Genomic DNA, 19,246 nt, shown 5'->3' with positions numbered 1-19,246 from the left:
ACTGCACAGATAGGGGCACTTTGCAAGGGAGAGAGCCATGTCTATAAAGCCACAAAGCCACTTAATCACTGCCCAAAGCCTACTGCAGTGAGGTGGACAGATTCAAGGCTCAGCTGATGGGTAGTGACAGGACAATGTACTAATCTGTTGGACCTTCCTGCTACAAGACTTGCAGCACCCCTTGATATTTTTTCCCATTTAGCAGTTTGGCTGTTTATGACAGCACAAGTTTGTAAGGCAGGTCACTTTCCACACATTCAAGCTGGACAGTATAGTTCCATTGGCAGCATTTTTCACATGTGTGTTTTCACACTACCCAATGGAAGTTCTAGTTTCTCCCCCTCTGCAGATATATCATCATTGGATTCTGCTACACAGCCAATTATTTAAGTATAAGGTGAGCAAATGAATCAGTTGTTTATCAATGTCTTACCATTTGGTAACAGAAAAAAGTAAGAATCCAGCAGCATCTTAAAGGCTAACAATTTTTTTTTGGTAATTAGCTTTCATTAGTCACTGCTCACTTCCTCACGAAAGCTCATACCCTACCAAAACTTTTTTGTTGTCTTTAAGGTGCTACTCGACTCTTACTAATTTTCTACTGCTACATACAGACATGGCTACCTATCTGGATCTATTACCATTTGGTATTTGGTTATATCCATGTTATCAATATTAATGGTTGTTGATCTCTTTCGACAGGCAGCATTTCACACACATCTATTTTCATGTGGTCTTATAGAAGTTGTAGAACCCCCCCTCCCCCGGATTGAATTACCTTTCTCAAAATCCATTCATTCATGGCCCTGGGGAAGAATTGATTCCACCCACAGTGCATACAGCTACGAAGCAGCCACATAGCTGTTTGGCATGCTGCTTGAGTCAGACAGGGGTGACGCAAAGAGGTCATGAATTATCATGGTTGTCAGGAATAGTGCATTTGCCCACCAAACATGTTCATCGCAAAGTTCTCACCCTCCCTAGCAGTCATTGTTCAGGTTTCAGCTTTCTACCAAGCATCTCTAGAAGTTAAATTTCAGAGTTTTGTCTGTAGAGTGCATGTATATAATTGATACAGTGCATAGCCTGTCATTTCACACACTGCAGTTGCTGAGGTATATTTGGAGCAGCTGATAATCTATTTTAGGATAACTATGGCCCCGGTCACATGGGAGGATTTGCCACGTAAGAGGGATGGATCGGGGCGCATCAAGCGGGCGCGATCACACCGCAGCATCTGGGAAGTGGTGGGATCACCGGCACACCCGTCTCCGGCAGCATGCAAGGCCCCCGGCCAAACTGCGCAGGCGCGCACATGTGCAGTGGGCTGCCTTGCTCACTGATCTGTGGCTTCCCCCTGCCATCTGATCATGCCGGGGAGCAACTGTGCAGCGGCTTGGGGGATCTGTCTGTTCCCGCCGCCGTGTGTCTCTTTTGATGCGGCTCAAAAAAACCGCTCTTCTCAAAAAACCCGCTCTTCAGCCGCATCTTTTCCTCCGGTGTGACCGGGCCCATGAGTCCGATCAGATGGCTCTTTAGATCCTCACAAGGCACGATTGCCTCACGGATCTAAAGGTAATGTCCAGACACAAACATCTGGGAAATGTCCCTCTTCCGTGGGCATCCCATTTTGCCACGCTTCGCAGCTGTACTTTAAATCTGGGGTTTTCAGTTACCTGCAGGACAACTGCAGACTTTCACCCATCTGATCATTCCACCAGCGTGCAATCCTCTTGTCGGGATGGTCTGACATCAGACCATCCCGAGCAGGCGCCATTTTAAAAAATCTCTACACATGCGCAGATCAACAAGGATGCATTGTGACGCCTATGTGCATGTGCAAAAAGTTTTTTTAAAAAACCCACCATGCATGCCTCCTTCAGTGGACGCTGTCTAGACAATCCACAATGGAGGCGATTCACCAGGGGGATGTCTGGTCGTGCTACGATGGATTAAAAAGATCGGGATAAAATTCAAACTGGCATAATGGCAAGATTAGCTGCCCTTCTGAACGCACCCAATGCTTTTTTTTTTCTAGTGTATCTTCAACATAAGCAAACACCAGTCTGGTTTTCAAAATTCTGGAAGACTAGATATTGTAACTTAAATTAATTTAACATGTAGAAGGCAGAGTAGAGAGTCTTCAACAACATGCAATGGAGGAGGGTCAGAAACTGAATGTTTCAGGCATGTCCATATTTTCATACAAAAATTGTTGAAAGGTATGCTCTACTGGGAAAGAAAAACATAAGGAATTCTTTTCTAGTGCAATTCAAGGGGTTAACTGTGGTAGTCTATTGTAGCAAAACAAAACAGAAGCCCAGTGGCACCTTAAAGATGAACAACATTTATTCCAGTCTGAGCTTCCATGAGACAGAGTTCATTTCTTCAGATACAATGGGAAGAGAGAAACTCCTTTACCTAATGTTTACACAGGAAGATAAATAGGGAGCAGCTGAGCCGAGAGAAACCTACTATAAAAAAAACAAGTGAGATTCTCTGAGCAGGGACTTGAATCACTTGGGGAGTTTAATGGCTGATGGGAGCAGTCAGAAGTTTTGGCCTCTCTCACAGGCAATGAAAATAAACAAAAGTGCAATTAAGTAGGGTAAATGACAAAATAATTAAAGAAGAGGCCGTTTGAAACAGAAAATAAACTGACATCAGTAAAAATGTTGTATTGTTGTATTGAAGTTATTTTTTTAAAAAAGGGTTCTCTTGGGTTATTAGAAATTATAATGAGTGAGAACACTCAAGTCTTAATTTAAGCCAGAATTATAGCACATGTAAAGGTTTCTAACAGTGCTGAGGACCCACAATTTTGCAACTCTCTTTCTGGTGGGTTGGGAGGAGGAACAGGGAAAAGGCAAAGAGGAGATTCTTGGGGAATCTGGTAAATTTGGATTTATCTCTTTAGTGTTAACAGATATAATTTTCTTGCATGGGGTTACTCTGTAAGTGCCCCCCCAGCAGAATAAGCTTACAAATAGGTTCCACTTCAAAATGCCCATGAACCACTGGTTATGGAGATTCATTCTAGGAGCACACTTTTCTGTGACATATTTCTAGATTCAAAAAAAATAGGTGAAATGATTGGAATATGCCAAATTGAATTAAAGTGTTTTCAATAGTAATTTTAAAAAATCAGTTTTGATCAGGCACCATAATAATTAAGCAAGAGTTGGGAGAATAATCAATATGTGTATTTCAATGTTTCAGCCTCCCTTTCAGGTCATAAATGTTTTAACAATGCCCATATTGTTCAAAAGGCCTTGTGACAAATGTTCAGCTATCACTGAGCATGCTATAGACCATGCTTCACAGGCTGTAGTCTGATGCCTTCCATCTGTTCATCGACCTGGAACCTGGTACTGCTTATCAAATTCCTTATTGACCAAGTCAGGTAAAGACTCGGTTTCATCTCTCCCCTTCAGATGGAAGCTCTCTTACAAACTGCACTCTTCTCCTTCTCTGTGGCTCTGGTTCTAAAACATTAGAAAGAAGAGGGGGGAAATTAACCAAAGGCGCACTTTAATGTAAAAACTGACAGATTTAGTATTTAAAAGAGAGACACACAGGGAACAAGAACAAAGAAGGAGACAAAGAATGAAAAATTGCTGCTTGTTAAATGATCCTAGACTACAGTGTTTCCACAGTGATTTAAATGTGATTCCTTTTCATCAAATCTTCAGCAATTGCCTGCCTAGGTATGGGTGCACATAATTCAACATTAAGTTTTCAGTTCTTAGGATTTATTTAATTGAGGCTACAATTTATTGCTAATTTAATTGAGGCTATGATTTATTCTCTGTAGCGTACTTTAAATGAAATGGTGTTCTACATGGAAGTAAAAACAAAGAAAATGTTATAACAATAAGTGGAAAGGAAATGTTAAGTATGAAGAAAATATATTCTATATAGAAGCAGTGCTATGAAACCATGCACAGAAAATATGCAAAGGAAGCCAATTTATTAAATGCTTTATTATAGAGAGGAAACCATGGATATTTAACATGAAAGGCACAATTACATTTAGTATTAATTTGAATTTCTAGCTAGCCCCATTCTAGGGCAGGTTACCTTAATTAAAATCCATTGATTCATTTCTGCAACTACTTCTGGATAAGCCCAAGTGTTGTAACCTTATTCAACAGCAATAATCAGTTGGTTTTGAATAATATAATTTACTGCTGTTTCACCTGAAATTGACAGTAGGGAGAACTGTGCACAAGAATGGCCAGAAAAAGTTGAGTAGAGTGCTTTTACCAAAGGCAGCCTCCTCCGTGTCTCCCTAGTTAATGCACAGAAACATGGAATAATGACTACTTTTCCTCTCACTGAGATGACAAGAAAAGAGCGGTACTTAGTTCTTATGGAACTGATATTGCAATAATTAAAGAAGTAATGTAGTTTGCTAGTATGGTTATGAGTTATTACAAGATGGGGACTCATAAGAACATAAGAAGAGACCAGATGGATCAGACCAGTGGTCCATCTAATCCAGCACCCTATTTTACACTATATATAACAAGTTGCTTGGAGGAACATATTCTTCCTCTCTTCCTAATCCTTTCTCCACTTTCTCTCCCCACTGACCACTTGCACTCCCTTTCTTCACCGCTGCTGCTGCTGCCTTCCCCAAAGCCTGCAGTCATGCCAGGCTTGCCACTTGACTGTAAGTCTCTAATTCCTTGGTTCCTAGGCAACCCCCCCACCCATGGCAATTGTGATTTCATAATATTTTGTAAGCTCTCATCAGTGATCTCCACTTGCGAGGTTAACCCAACTTTTTAGATTTTAGAATCTTTATAAAAAACTGAAGATTTCCCTGGGCGTATAGAAAAAGTCCTCTACATAGCCTCCCTGTATGGATGTTTAAGCACACTGTGAAGTCATTGTTCAGAATTTGAAAGCAAAGTTATTGATTGATTTTAAAATACTTTTATTCCACTTTCTCCTGCAAAGTAGGACCTAATGCAACATACAATAAAGCTTGTTCTAAACAAATATGGCAAAACAATGACAGACACTTCAAATCTCTCACAAAACATCACAGGTGAGAGAGGTCACAATCCCTTTCCACCCTTGATTCTTTCAGCACCTTACTGAGGAAGACAGGGCTTAGCAGCTGGCCTCCTTCAGCCCTGCCTTTAACTCTTTCTCCTCTGGCAACAAGCAGACTCACTACTGAAGGCCACAGTTTTTGCAGTGTCTCAGGCACAGAGAAGCGCAGAATTGAGCAGCTGATCTCCCTCAGCCCTGGCTGGAACTTTCTCATCTCTGGAAGCAGAAAAACTAGGCACAAATACTCATGCAATGGTTCATGTACACATCTGGTTCTAATGCCCATATTGAGTTTCACATGTTCTTTTTTCTGGCCCCAACGAGTCTTCCCTCAAAGGCGGAAAGATCCTTAACCTCTCCCTCTGTCCCTGTCTCTTCATGACAGAAACAAAGGCCTTTCCCCTCCTTCCTTCTCTTTAGCAGCCTCTCCCTGGGAAAAGTCTGGCCAAGTTGCAAAAGTTTTGCCTTACCTTATGTTATGTCTTAATGTAATAAAGACATGAGTGAACTTATGCACAGATCTAGTATAACAGAACATTACTGGGATTGACCTAAAGGGCCAATCAGAGATGTCTTGTCTTCGGCGGGAACCACTCTCATTGGTTCCAAGCTCCGTGTTCCTATTGGTTGTTATCTGTTTCTTGGGCATGGTTTTGCCCGTTCAAATCGTATATAAGTCAGCCTTGTTCTATGTAGTTTTGTCTTGTGCTGTTATGAGGTGAATAAACATGAAATCACTCAGTTAAGAGCTGCCTCGATCTCAGTTCATAATACCTTAGCAAGTAATTCAGGTGAGTTGTGTGTTGGCCACTGCCAGGCCAAGCCAAGTCCAAGTTGTGTGGAGGCTGCTGCTGGTCCAGACAAGTTGTATGGCATCAGGTCATAGCCTCTGCTGCACCTGGGTGAGCAATGCAAATTGCATGGTAGCCGGTACCCAGCGGTTGCTGCTGGACCTCGCCCCAGTGAGTCTCCGGGGGAGGAGGGAGGGAAGCAAAGCAGAGGCCAAAATAGCCCTGGTAGGGCCTTCCTCTTAACAGATTTTGCATTCTGATATCATTTTTCCATCTCTTATACACATTTCTCTTTCGTGGAAACAGAATAAGCCTGTACAGTACTGTCAAATGAAAAATAACATGCATCAGATATCCACTTTGACTTCTCAGGCTAAGACTTACTTTCAAATGCAGATAATTAGAACACCTGCTTGTCAAAACAGAGATGATCATGATTAATTTTAGCCAGTCATTAAGCCTCACAGTTCTGGGTCAGAGTTTTCTGCCTTACAAAGAAGAATTTGGGATAAAACAAAATCTCTAGTGGATCACTGAGTACATTCTTCCGAATTACAGCAGAGTTAATTTTCTGCGTTGACTTTCTTTAAAACCTGAGCACAGCTCCAGCAGTGTTCTGTCTCTGGGATCACAGAGCCTGGCGTGCTAACAGGACCAATCTATCAAGAAAAATACAGCTTTGGTCATAAAGTGCCTGTTAGGTTCCCCCTGAGAGCCCCAGAAAGTGATACCTCAGTAGGAGCATCTCTTGAACTCTCTCAGGCCTTATAAAATATGTAAAAATATGAAGGGGAGCTGGAAACATGAAGGCTGGGGACAGCAGATGTTCCATTTTTCATTTCCCAGTGTTCTTAGTGACAAATTGAAAGGTTCTGAACATACTCAGATGGCTCTATCACCTCCAAGACTGCTAATATCCATATTTTTAAATTCCTCTTAGCTGGGGAACAAGTCAGGAGGAATGAAAAATGTTAGATACTCCATGTCCACAATAGCAATAGAAGCTTCTGATGAATCACACAGACCACAGGATGTGAAAGATCGCTCTCCCTTCTGTTCTTAGCATTTTCCTCCCCCAATTTATTTCTTTGCCCTTCTTACAAAGTATGCTAGAGAGGGAGGAGGCATGCTTATTACCAGCTGAGTCAAATGTTTAGCTTAGTTCAAAATATGTAAGAACATAAGAACATAAGAGAAGCCATTATTGGAACAGTCCAATGGCACATCCAGTCCAACACTCTGTCACACAGTAACCAAAAATACCAGGTGCTATCAGGAGGTCCACCAGTGGGGACAGGACATTAGAAGCCCTCCCACTGTTGCCCCCGCCCCAAACACCAAGAATACAGAGCATCCCTTGCCCCAGGTTTATTCCAGTTTATTCCTGAATGAGAAAGTAAATTTTCTAATTCCCTTAGATTTCTAAATTTGGGTTCTAATAATTACCTCTCTAATCAGCTACATTAGCTTTCCAAAGGCATCATAGTTTAAAAATCATTTGCCATCTGTTGTTGCATACCACAGATGTATTGTTGTAGCACCTCTTCAGTAGGAACTAAAGATTAAAAATTATTATCTCTTCTATTAGTTATACATTCCTGAATTTATACTTTAATTAATATTTGCAGTGTTCTCACAACACTTTAAATCTTGATGGTGCATTTTCAAATATTTAGACAACTGGGGTGCAAATAATATCTTTGGTGGAAAATTATTAAAATGATACAATTATGGCATTTCTTTCGTCAATTACCTGTAGAAACAGATCTTTTTAGAAAGAGCATGATCTCTTTTTTTACCATGAGAGATACACGATATACTTCCAGTTTAAGTTTCTTTGGTATTGTCACGATCCAGGCCGTCTCCAGGTCCAGAAAACCCAGTCGCCATGTTGATATCTAATGGAGGAAACGAGTGCCTCAGATTTGGAGGCACTGGGGGGTTATGTCACACCTCAGCTACCATCCTCAGACCGACCTCCTTTCTATCTGTGTTGCTTCTGAGATCAGTCCTCAATCCTCCCCTGCACTTCTCAGTTTCCTCCTATATATAGTCCCTCTCCTTCCCTTGATGCCACCCCTTTTGGTGATTAAGAATCCTATAGGCTGTATCACCTACCCATCACCATGCTCTCCTATCACCTGTTACTTCCTCCTCTGTAGGCCCGCCCTCCTGTATAACTAGTTCTTCTATCCCATAGCCGTATATGTGAGGGAGTGCCCTGTATAACTAGTTCTTCTATCCCATAGCTGTATATGAGAGGGAGTGCCCACTTCCGGTTTGTGCGACGGGACTAATGCCAGTGTCCTCGGTGTCAGCACTTTTCCTGGGTAAGGCTGGAACCTGCCATCTGTCTCGCTCCCTCAACCGGGCCCTCCCCCCTTCACGTCCCATGCTCGTCCCAACACGATCTGTGCTGGTCCATTCCCCAACGCGGTCTGAGCCGTTCCGGTCCCCTAACCTCTTCCCCTCTGGATTTCTCCAGCCCTGTTGTGGCCACTGAGGGAGGGGCTCGGGGGGCTCCGAGCCCACCACTCTTCCCTGAGATCTGCGGGGAGCTTGGTGCAGGTGGCGCCAGTCCCGCCGCAGTGGCCTGTAAGGTATTTTTTAGCTGGGTAATTGGGAACTGAAAATTTTCATACTTAGAGGCATAAATGTTCTTTTCTTTCACTTTGCTTTCTAGACATAAATGCATCTGACTCTTCTGTAGCTTGCAACCAGAAGTCAATTGCACAAAATTTTCATACTTAGAGGCATAAATGTTATTTTCTTTCACTTTGCTTTCTAAACATAAATGCATCTGACTCTTCTGTAGTTTGCAACCAGAAGTCAATTGCATGCAGCATTGCACAGCATGTATCACTTGACTATTCAATAATAAACCGATTGGCTTATTTGATGCTTGACCAAATTCATGCACAAGTGTTCCAATTAAATCTTTCTCGATAGCAGGGATAAGCAAGCAGGAGATGGACCATAATGTCTTCAGAAAGAGACTGGGTGTCAAAATGATACCGTATGGTTCAGCTAAAACTGATGATAGATATTTAGAGAGTTTATAATTTATAATCATCCTGTATCCATTCCTGGAAGTTTAAAAGATGCTGTTGGTCATATGAAGACATTCCGTCTGTAGCTTTTCCACCTAAATCCATTTGGCATGAATATATTAAAATTATTGTTACCTATCCAGGTTTTTTTTAAATAAAAAGGTAGAGTAAAATAAAATACATTCCATGGATATAATCTATTGAGATACAGGATCCCCTCCTCATCTGCAATGCACACAGAAAGCAGTAGGCCACATCTTACCAGGCTATTACATTCTGGAGATATAGGAGTAGCCATAAAGAATGTGTAACTAGATTAGTTAGAGGTGGTGATCATCATTTAGCTGCTCTGGGCTTCTCGCTTGTTCTATTATTATTTCTTTTTTTCTGAGTTTTCTGGAAGAAGGCTTAGAGAAAGTTTGTGGTGTTTCTGAAAGTTCTCAGAGAATAGAAAGACCTAACCTAAACCTGATGATACTCAACTTCCTTTGTCACTTAAAAAGGATGGTGGCCCATAGCATACATGGTTTCGCAATATGGCTGAGCAGAGGAAGGTACACTGTTGGTCAGTGCTTGGATGGGAGACCTGGGAATTCCATGAACACTGCTTTGAGTTCCATCATGGAAGAAGGACAGGATGTAAATGTAACAAATAAATAAAACTAACAATTGTGGGTATATTATTTTTCTTGATGTCTTTCCCATAACAGCATTTTGCAATTATTTGAAATCAGAATTATTTGAAAACCTGATGTAAGATGGACCTTAAGAACAAATGAGTTCACAGATCACAGTTCAAATCACCAAAATGTACTAAAAGCAGCTAATGGAAAGGGAGAGATCATCTGAACAGCTCTAAAATGCAGTTTAGCACCATCCAGAATTAGTGTGCGTAATGGGTGTTAATAGCATGAAACTCTTTATAACTGTAGCCGTATTAATGCTGACTTAGGAAATGTTCTAAATGTACAGGGATACCCAAATGGCCCAAAGCTATGCCAGCTCAGTATTAGCTCCTTCTATAATACCTACAGGAGATTGATTTGCTCTGTGCATTGTTATATCCTTATCAGCTGGAAGCAAAGGAAACTTTCTTCTAGTGTTGCAGCTTGTTGTGTTAGCTTGAATGTTTAAAGGTGAGTTTCTTAATTGTATATTTAAATAAGTTCTGGGAAGGGGACATATTTGTCCAAATCAAATATCACATGTCCAAATATGTGTTTGTGTTCATATATACTTTACACTTTTTATCGCACTTCTATCATCTTTCTCTCAGGGAATTTAGGTCAGTATGCAGCTATTCCATTTAACTTCACAAGATGCCTAAAATGTACACTAGGCTAATATAGGACCATATACCAGGACAGTTTTTTTTTTCTCAACAAAAATATAGGTGGGTGTATTAGTGTACTATACACCGTGGAGAATGCATGTGAATTCTGATGGCAACTCATCAAAATCCAGATTTATTATTTATTTATAAACTGTATATGCCATCAATTCAGACACCTGCTGGAGGTGATTCCCAAAGTAAAACACATCTACATACACAGAGAGAGAATAAAAAGAAGCCAGGTCATTAAAAAAAAAAAGCATAAAGCACTAATCAGCAATCCATAATGATATGCACAAAACAGTCCTCAGGCTAGAAGCAGAATATAAAACCAGCTAAAAATATACAGAACAACTGAATTAAACCATGTTTTGGCCCTTCGCTTCAAAGAAAGAAAGAGGAATGTCAGGCAAGGCAGGGAACACGGCTTGGGAAAGGAATCTTTACTTGTGGTCTGGACAGTGTATAAGGAGACATTCCCTTAAACTCCCTGCTCCATGTTATTTAGGACCTTAAGGGTTAAAACAAAACAAAACACCAGCACCATTGAATTGTGCCCAGAAAACTGAAAATGTCTTGTTCATTACTAGGCTGAATCAAAAAGGCAATGACAGTTGTTATTCATATCTAGCCATTATTCTGTGGTCTTCCTTTCTGAATCTGAGTTCAGGAAGTTCAAAATGTGTGTGGGAAGGGGTAAGGAGAAATTATTTAGTGGGTGTATAACTGACAGAGATGTTTACCAGTCAACAGAATTGTACATAGATCTTGCCACTGAAGAGAATTTCTGATCTTTCTTTTCAAGGCATTATTTACACAAATCACACTTAGCTCACTGTCTTGAGGGCTTTGATTGTATATATGATGTAACAACTCCTGCATGATTGCTATCCCATTCTACCTGGTGCTTATGTACTAGGTACAGGACAGGATCAAACATTTTGATTGCAAACACTGGCATATAATGGATAGCTGTACAGCCTGAGGTATGGCATGGAGGTAAATACAATATTTGTGCCCTCCTGAATGCCATAGCATCAATATATTTAATTATCAACGTGGCCCATTTGAGGATACTTAAATCTGGAGACTGGAGCCATGAATAGACAAGACAGATCTTTCTACAAATGTGGAAAAGCCACAGGTTTGCAGAAAATTCTGAAATCTTTTTTAAAGCAGTACCTATATACCCTATGCAGTGGCTATTGAGAAGGTTGCTAGGCAACCACAACAGTATTGCCAGGATTCAGGCCTTCTGACAGTAAAAGGTGGGGGGAGGGGACAGAACCCTTGCCAGAGATATTTTAGCCTTGGAGAGAGGGTGTATTGGGTCTAGGCCTGGCAGCAACTAGTGGGTGCCTTGATACTATGTGAATTCCATAATTCATCCAAGCCAAGCTGTTCAACAGCTACCATCTCACAATAGTGTGGTGTAGTAGTTAATGTTTCAGACTAAGATTTAGGAAATACAGGTTTGAAGGAAGCTTGCTGCGGGACTTTGGGACAATTATACTCTCTCAGCCTAACCTCTCTCACAGGGTTGTTGTGATAATAAAATAGAGGAGAAGAGGATAAGCTGGGGTCCCTATTGCTGCAAAAATCAGGGTATAAGCAAAGTAAATAAATAATAAATATAGCTGAAGATGAGGAGCAGATAAAGATAGGTTGGTTAGTGGGTGGGAAGAAGAAAAGGAAGCAAGGAAAGTTGAGGATAGGATATGTGGCCTGTCAGGAGGCAAGAAAGTTAAAATAGTGCGGGAAGGGAGATACATGGGAAAGTGAGGTGTCCCATGCAAGTCTCTGAGACTTCTCCATTGTTTTACTAGACCTGTCCTGTCCAGCACCATTCAGTTTGGTCCAAACTACTCAGCCAGTACTGCACAGCCTCACCTAGCATCTGGCACTACACAACTTGGCCACAGTTTTCCCAGGAAAAGGCTGCCATTGCTTGCAGGAGTTAAGGAGACTCATGTCTAATGGTCATACAGGAGACATGGCAAATGCCCCAGATGTGTAAATTAGCCCTTAGAACCTAGGTTTGTATGGAGTGCCAGAGGTCGATTGGGCTAACTTAGGTTGAGTAAACAAGCAGAAGTTCTAGAAATGAAATGGAGGCTAGGGTTCCACAGGGAGAATGGAGGATTTGTATTCACTTACCGTGAAGCTTCCTTCTCGGTGGTCCAGGAGTGGGGCAGTCCTTACTCTTGGAATAGGCCTACTCCTCTGGAACAGGGTCAGTTTCCTCAGATCATTCCAGGAAGGGGAGGGGCCTGTACCCTGGGAACATCCTAGTTTTCTCCAAGCTGTGCATCCCCTTACATCACACTAAGGAAAAGAAGAAAACACTTCTCCCCACCATAGTGAAACTCGATTTTTGGGGCAAACAGCCTTGTAACTTTATGCCCCTCCAGCGGGTGTAGACCAAGGTTGAAACCTTCTGTCACACTCTCACCCAATTAACTCACAATTTTTTGTTTTAGCATCTCAGAGAAACGTCATAAATGTTCCTCCAAAATAACCTCCAGAAGCTGCCCCCCAAAACTGGGTGGGTAGGACTGCCCCACTCCCGGACCACCAAGAAGGAAGCTTCACGGTAAGTGAATACAAGTCTTCCATTCTTCGGTGGTCCTGGGAGTGGGGCAGTCCTTACTCTTGGGACATAAAATAGCAGTGTGCCCCAGGGTGGGAAATCCATCTTCTGGTTATAGAGTGTGCTGCAGCACACCCCAAAGAAAGGCCGCCACAGCCAAGGTCAGCTTCTCTACTCTATAGCACTCTACTCTATAGAGTGCATAGACTTCCAGGTGGCCACCGTACCTACCGTTTCCAAGGATGGGAAATGATCTGCAAGCTGCTGACATAGCAGCCCCCCACAGAGAATATGCTGCAACAGCTTTGGGTGTTCTGTCATTCTCCCCCCCCCCTTGCTTCCTGCTTGACGCACGTCAAAAACAGGGAGCATATTTTAAGAAAAGAGAAAACATAGTCAGGGCCCCTTCTCCAAAGGGGAATCGAAACTCATTCTTAAAAACAAAAATGAGTTTTAAAATAGGCAGTTTTCTAATGGAGAAAACTAGCTGCTAATTCCCGGAATCTCCAGGCTGACTGGCAACCGAGGGGACCTGAGCTGTCTGCAGGAGTTTGTAGACTTCAGGAAAAAACCTTCAACCCTACAGGCCATTTTACAAGATAAATGACTGGATAAGGGGTGGGGGGGAGAGAAGGAAGACCTCCCCCCAGGAATTGCACATGAGCATGCTCCCAAAGCCATCTCAAACCAAGCTTCAAGTTGCCACCACCAGGCCACATGTGCCTGGATAGTTGAGGATGAAACATAGGGAGAACATGGCCTGCAGGTCACTGTATAGAGGATGCACTTATTCCCAGGGACACCGGCCTCAGTATACTAGCGAAAGGCGGTGTGTTTGGGGGAGTCTCCAGGTGCCACTTGGAGGTTGGCATCTTTCCAATAGTAGCCATGTTTCTAGCCTCTATATTCATTCCTACTGAATCATATTGATGTCTTATTCATAAAAGACAGGAGAGCGTATTCTCCCTTTCTACCCAGACATTCTTTCTAAAATTAACAAGCTTTTCAGATAGACTGCCTCTGTTCAAGCAGGCTCACTTCCAAACTGTGTGCCACATGGCTAGTTTTGAATATCAACACAAGTTTCAAGAAAACTCCTCTCTCTCTCTTGCTGCAGAGAGAAATTACTCTTAAACAAAAGGAGACGTAAGAATTACCAGCATCTTTCTATCACCAAGCATTATGCTGTTATGCAAATGTCTAGAGGTTTAAACTTGACATCTTTCCATGTTTTTAAGTAAGGCTTGAATTGGCTGAATCTGACTTCTAAGGCAGCAGGAAGGAGAGATCCTGCCTGGGTTTTGCCAGATAGCACTGCCTCTTTGCTGGTCTCTGCCCCAGCAACTGGAGGCTCTACATTTTCACTCAGAATAGGAATTTTGCTGCTTTCTTCTGTTGGTATCAGTTCTTTGTCTCTGAAATTGTCCTGAGACGAGGGGGGGAAAGTTGCTAGGGTTTCCAGAACTGAATTTAAGTTCTTTTGGAGTTTTGCAGAATTCTGGTCCAGGCTGGAAACAGGAGGTTCTCTGGAACCTGAAGAGAAGCCTGTCTCTGCACAGATTTCTATGGCAAGCTTTTCTCTGCTGAGGGCAATATCTGGTGCTGAACTCTGTGTATGCTCAGAGGCTAGGTTTGCTGCACTAAATATTTTTTCATCTTCATGGGAAAGAAGTGAGGTTGGGGTTTGCACAGCTTCATCTTGGGAGCTGCTGTGTTTTTCTAGAACCTTTAGACTCTGATCTGTCTTGTCCTGAAGGTCCAGAATATTCTGTACCAAACGGTTGGTTTGTTCCCACTGAGAGTTGAGTTTAAGAAGCTCACTCTGGAATCCCTCCTTCTCACTAATACTGGCGTCCAATTTTTGTTGAAGTGCCAGGTTTTTCCTAGTAAGTTGCTCAGTTTCTAGATCTTTTTGTTTGTTGAGGTTTGTAAGTCCCCTTATTTTCTCTTGAAGGGGGAAGCTGTCCCAAGTGTGGAAACTTCTGCTTTTCCCTGCAAGGTCTGCTGCCAGGAAATCAGGGCGTTTCTGAACTGCATTGATCTCGCGGGATTCCTCTGGGATCTGCCACAGAGAGCCATTCTCAAGGTCACTCGTCAGGCTGCACTCGTGGGGAAAAGGGGTACCTACAATTGTGTCTTGGTTGCCGCAGGCACTCATCCTGGTGGAAAGCTTGCCCACAGTTATGGGAATGTCTTTCCATACCTGAGTGGTATGTGCACCTCCGGCAAAGCCTGCGAGGGAAACGCTCTCTCCGAAGGGGTGGCTCCTCTCGGTGAATTGGGGTCTCAGAATGTTTATAGGCGTGCCTGTGTCTACAAGTAGTGTTGCAGGGGTAATTTTCCCTGGAGCTCTGATCCCTGCTCTAACAGCCGGTCTTCCCCATTGGTCCGGCTGAAATTTTGCCACGACTTCCTTGGGTAGAGTCCTGAGCTCTGGGCCTCCCTAGTCCATGAGCCTTTGCGGTCCCAGGGAGGGGTTGCCCTCAACGAGATGACTTGCGGCTACTGGAGCTGAGGGACAATTCCCTTGGCTCTCGCTGTCAGCGAGCGCTCTGAGGAGGATTTTGTCTGACTGGTTATGAAATTCCAAATGTGCAACTGGTGTGGCGGTTTGTTTCTTGCACGTGGCTATCAGTTTAGCCATCTGGTGTCTGTGTGCTATCCAACCCAAGAGGAGACACAACATCCATGCCCCAATGGACAGGATGAGTGGATCAACTCTTCCCTCTTGGTCAGTTGACACAAGCAAGTCGCTGCCGCTGGATGAACCAAGGTGGGCAAGCGCTTCACGGGCAGAAGCGCAGTGGGAGAAAAAGCTCCCAAGCACTTTTGTGTATGCCTACTTGGATAGAGCGAGGGCGCCCTTCCAGTTTCGATAGCCCTGCCGCTTCAGGAGGTCGTTAGAGCCTAGCTCCACTCACCAGATCAGCAGCTGCTATCTATTCAGCATATCTAAACACTGACCTTTTGAGGTGCTAATAGCATGGATTCCAAGGCGTCTAAGAAGACTCCAGGAGGCCAAAAACAGCCGAAGGTGAGAGGTGCGACAATGCAGTGCGCACGAGCCACTGCAGCCGCCGTGTCCTCACAGTGGGGAGTCAGGGAACACTTCAGGGCTGACCATGCTTATTTGATGAGCTTGGGCTATCCTGAGCTATCCTTGCTGTCTCTGTTTCCTGGTTCTCCATAGAGTCTTGCGGGTACTGTGAAGCTTATGATCTGAATAGATCTGACTTGCTAAGTATACCCCCCCAATCTGTTATAGCCTCTCTCTGTCAAACAGTAGAGGTGGTGGAAGTGCTATCAAGCAGCAGCCTCACATGGTTTTCAAAGCAAGAGACACCTAGAGCTGGAGAGCCAACCAGGACTGACCCTGCTTAACTTCCAAGATCTGATCAAACTGGGCTAGCCTGGGCCATCCAGGCCAGAGCCTCTGCCCTTGCCTGTCTCAACATCATGGCCCTTGACTTCCTTGGTGGTCTCCCATCCAAGTACTAATCAGGGCTGACTCTGCTTGGCTTCTGAGATCTCAACAGATGAAACTAGCTAGGGCTATTCAGCTCTGGGAACAGGGAACTGGCAGGTCTGACTGGCAGCCATTTTCTGTTTGCTTGCCTGGGAGTGAAAGTGAAAGTAAGTCTGCCATGAGTCTCCAGAGAACCAAGATGGCCACCCTCATCTCCCCTGCCCTCCGATGGCCTTCTCTGGGCGTTCTAGCTCCCTGTCTGTTCCATGGGAACTTTCCCTCTGAAGGGGAAAAAGGAGGGGGGAAGGGCTTTTTAACCCACTCCAGCCTGTCCCAGGTTGGGGAGGTTGGAAGCCCCAGGAAACAATTTCCTCTTCATCCTCCCTCAATAGCTTGGGGGTTTGCTTGGGGGTTTCCTCCAGTCTACCACCCTGCCCTCCTTCACCTCCATTCTAGGTTTTTTGGCCCTGTAAGGGTTTACCATGATTCTGGCAAGGGCTAGAGGCTCCCGGCTTCTCTGTTCCAGTGCACACCAGGTCCTCTGAGACTGGGGAGTTTGCTGAGTTTGCAGCACCGCCCTGGTCTACTTGCAGACTCAGCCGCTTCCCCTGATGTGTGTTGTTTGGGGAGGTGACCTCCAGCCACAGGCTGGGCCCGGTGGGAGTCCGCATACACAGCCTTGGCTGCTGGGGATCTCCCAGTGCCATTGGCTTCATTTGCGATTTGCCACTGACTGCAGCTCAAAATAATGAAGAGGGAGGGTCTCTCCCATCTCCCTCTCTTCTTCTCATTCCTGGATCGCTGTACTCTACAGAGTGCCTGTGAAACACATCCTGCTCAAGCAGCAGGGCCGGTAAGACTGGGATGTTCCAAGGGGATAGGCTCCTCCCCTTCCTGGATTGATCTGAGGAAACAGACCCTATTCCAGAGGAGGAGCCTATTCCAAGAGTAAGGACTGCCCCACTCCCAGGACCACCGGAGAATTTATTGAACAACAATGTGAATATTAATGGAGAGCAGCAGCTCCATGGATTATGAGACTGTTAGCTGGAAACACAAATAACAGAATACAAAGGATTAATGGGTAGGATTCAAGGTCAATGACTTCTGCCACCTATCCCAAGGTCACCTTTATAATTAATACTCCAATCAACTGTTCCGTTTTTTTCTACCATTTTTAATTGTTCCCCAAGGTAGGTAAGAGGAGGTTAGATTGGAGCAAGGATAAAAGACTAGAACATTAAGCAGCTAAACAAAAGAATACGAGACATCTATTTATTATAAAGTGCACAGTGAATATAGATTAAAAACAAAGATAAAAAACATAAGGTAGTGGGTATCACATTACATCCCCATAGCATACAGCAACACCTGTAAATTGCACATACAGTAACTACAACCAAAACATTGGTTACACAAAGCAACCACTAGACCAAATGCTTTTCGACCCAGAGGGCCTTCTTCAGTGGTCTAAATAATGAAAACACACACTACAAAAGTAAATATAAAATATCTGTTCCAGACCAGGCAGGTTGTGTGTGAATCCTAAAAATAAAATAATACAAAAAGTAAGGATATTATAACATACTAACTGACCACAGGAAGGGTGTTTTTTCAAAATATATAAATAAAGGATGGTTGCTCCTCACCACTAAATATTGTGGCTCCAAATAATAATAAAGTCCATCAGGCCTGCACACATAAACTATCCCACACCCATCAAAGACAATAGTTCTACACAACCATACTGTAAAAAGCATAGATGTTATAGATATCAATGTGTAATCTCCTATATAACAATTCTATTTTTGAATGGCAACATTCCATGCCCTTCCTCAGCCATTGGCCTGTCAGCCGGCATTCAAGAGTACTCACGTGCCATTACCCAGATGCTGGGTCTGCTCCTCTTCCCCGCCCACTCCCCCTTCAGCCACCGTGCCCTTTCAGAATTACTGGCAAATGACTTTCTCTCTTGACAAAGATGCTTTTCCTGCTTGCCTCCTTTGTGGGACTAACTCTTCCCTCAGTGGCTGTTGGTAGGTGTAATGAAATGGTAGTTACCTGTGTTTGTAAGATGGCTGCCATCTGTGGTTGGTTGTTTAAAATGTTCCCCCATAAGGTTTAACACATACATGTATATGAATATGTATTTGATGTAGTTTTAAATTTTTATGGTTATGCCAACTAGGTACATTTTACCTCTTCTGTTAGCTGCCCTGAGCCTGTTCTCAGGATGGGTGGGGTATACATATAATAAATAAATAAATAAAATTAATTGAGTTGTAGTTCCAGAGACGGGTATGCAGGGGTATCACTCACTGGGTTGAATGGGGCTTCCTCATCTGCTGGCCTACAGTTCCCAGCTGCCCCAAGGCCAAAAAGTGCAGGAAAAGAGGGACTGTCCCATGGGGCAGGGCAGCATCTATATAGACTCCAGACCATCCAGCTGAGTTGTAAACTGGAGCCCATTTCACCACAGTAGGCAACCAAGCTTCGTTCAGACAAAGGAAGGAAACCCTTTGCAGGCCTTTGTGAGGAACTCATTCGGGCCAGTTCTGGCTAGGGTTGCCAGCTCCAGGTAGGGAGATTCCTGGAAATTTTCTGGTAGAGTCTATGGAAGCCAGGGTTTGGGGAGGGGAGAGGCCTCAGCTGAACAATATGCCATAAAGCCCACCTTCCAGAGCAGTTATTTCCGGGGGGGAGACGTCTGCTGTCGGGAGTTCAGTTGTGATACCTGGTGATCTTCAGGCTCCACCTGGAGGTTGGCTACCCTAGGCGTGGCAGTCAGTGCTTCAGAGCAGGGTCTGCTAGATCCAAGTTCTTGCTGTAGAAGCTGAGTGGGTGATTTTGGACCAGTCACAGACTTTCAGCCTAACCTACCTCACAGGGTTATTGTGCAAGTCAAAAGGGGGAGAGGAGAATGATGTAAGCTGCTTTGGTCCCCATTGCAGA

Source organism: Gekko japonicus, unplaced genomic scaffold, assembly GCF_001447785.1.
Source record: "Gekko japonicus isolate JY-2015 unplaced genomic scaffold, Gekko_japonicus_V1.1 scaffold132, whole genome shotgun sequence".
Classification (NCBI taxonomy): domain Eukaryota; kingdom Metazoa; phylum Chordata; class Lepidosauria; order Squamata; family Gekkonidae; genus Gekko; species Gekko japonicus.
This window is presented reverse-complemented; position numbering follows the sequence as displayed.